The 2,128-nt window shown below is 36.9% G+C and overlaps 1 protein-coding gene across 3 annotated transcripts in view; it reads right to left on the minus strand.

The window, feature by feature from the left end:
- Nucleotides 1–2,128, minus strand: part of LOC106879244 (CYFIP-related Rac1 interactor B) — a 157,521-nt gene that overhangs the window by 71,117 nt on the left and 84,276 nt on the right. The window lies entirely within an intron of this gene.

The raw sequence follows: 2,128 nt of genomic DNA on the forward strand, positions 1-2,128 counted from the left end.
AGTCGAGCAAATCGATCCCAGGACTTATTCTTTGTAAGCCCAGTACTTATTCTATCGGTCTCTTTTGCCGAACCTCTAAGTGACGGGGACATAAACACATCAGCATCGTTTGTCAAGCAATGCTAGGGAGACAAACACAGACACTCATATATATATATATATATATATATACATATATTCGACGGGCTTCTTTCAGTTTCCGTCTACCAAATCCACTCACAATGCTTTGGTCGGCCCAAGGCTATAGTAGAAGACATTTGCCCAAGATGCCACGCAGTGGGACTGAACCCGGAACCATGTGGTTGGTAAGCAAGCTACTGACCACACAGCCACATATTTCGCTATTTACAAAGATGATGCTCTAGTTTTAACGATAAATACCAATGGACCAGCGCAAAATCTGTTAAGGAAGGATATTATCCAAATGATGCAAACATTCGATCTTAGCATAACAATAGACACCAACCTGACGCTTGTCAATTACCTTGATGTATCTTTAGATTTAAATAAGAATATTTACAAACCCTATAGAAAGCCCAACAATAGACTTAGTAATATTAATGTAGGTTCCTGCCCCCATCCCATAGTGCTTAAGAATTTAGTTAAAAATATTAGTAGGAGAATTTCTAGCCTCTCCTCCGATATAAACATATTTAATAATGTTGCCCCAATATATAATAAAGCTCTTAAAGATAGTAGTTTTAGTAAGGAAATAACTTATACACCTGTTATTAGTACAGAAATAAAGAAAAGAAAAGACACAGGAAAATTATCTGGTTCACACCCCCTTACTCCCCCGAAGTGACCTTTAATATAGGTAAATATTTCTTATCACTTATAGATAAGCACTTTCCAATAAATTATAAATATAGGAAACTATTTAATAGGCATAACCTAAAAATTAGTTTTAGTTCAACCACAAATTTTTAAAATATAATTACACACAACATACAAAAACAACAACATGAAGCCGGCTGTTCCTGCAGAGATGAAGACTTGTACCCGCTAAATGGAGCTTGTATGACTGAGACCATCATTTATGAAGCCATCGTAGATTCCACAACTGCTAAGGACACAGTTTCGTCAAAGAAATATGTGGGTCTCACAGAGGGAAATTTTAAAGCTAGGTTCAATAATCACCTTAAGCTTCAGGCACGGGGACAAAAAAAGAAAGAAAAAACGACTAAATTATTCAGTTATATATGGTCCTTAAAAGAACAAGGTATCAGCTATAAGATTCACTGGAAGATCTTGACCAAGTCTAAACCTTACACCAACGGCAGCGGAAGGTGCAGTCTTTGTGATATGGAAAGATGGCTCATCTGGAAAAGTTCTTTAGACCCCGTTACATGTCTAAATGCAAGAACTGAACTTTTTAGATCATGTCGACATATGACAAAATGCTTGTTACGTTTTTGTCCCCCACCACCCAAGGTCACAGATAGAACCTGCTTTTTTTATTATGTCTGTGTACAAAGCCTTTCACATGTCTTAACATTTTTTTATATTTTTATTACTTTATATATATTTTTTGCATATTTTTTCCCTCCCCACTTTTCCAATTGTGCGACTATATACGTGTGTAGTATTTGTATGTATAAGCATATATCAAATGTGTATGTGTGTGCATGTGTATATGTGTACGGATGTATGTATATATACGAGTGTAAGACTGTATCCGTTGCATAAGAGTGACAGTCATCCACATTTCTCCTTCCTTTATGTATGTATATGCGCTTGTATATCTGCAGTTGTAGATGTGTTGACAGATAGGAGCGTGTACATGTATACACCTCTATACATATATGTATACGTTTTATGTTTGTGTATGTATTTTCATTTGTATAAATGTCTATATATAAATGTAGGCATATATCTATGCGAGGATGATGTTGAGTATGCATGTATATGTGTGTGTGGATATATTTCATCATCATCATCATCATCATCATTTAACGTCCGCTTTCCATGCTAGCATGGGTTGGACGATTTGACTGAGGACTGGTGAAACCGGATGGCAACACCAGGCTCCAGTCTGATTTGGCAGAGTTTCTACAGCTGGATGCCCTTCCTAACGCCAACCACTCAGAGAGTGTAGTGGGTGCTTTTACGTGTCACCCGCACGAAA

This window comes from Octopus bimaculoides, chromosome 28 (genome assembly GCF_001194135.2).
Source record: "Octopus bimaculoides isolate UCB-OBI-ISO-001 chromosome 28, ASM119413v2, whole genome shotgun sequence".
NCBI lineage: Eukaryota > Metazoa > Mollusca > Cephalopoda > Octopoda > Octopodidae > Octopus > Octopus bimaculoides.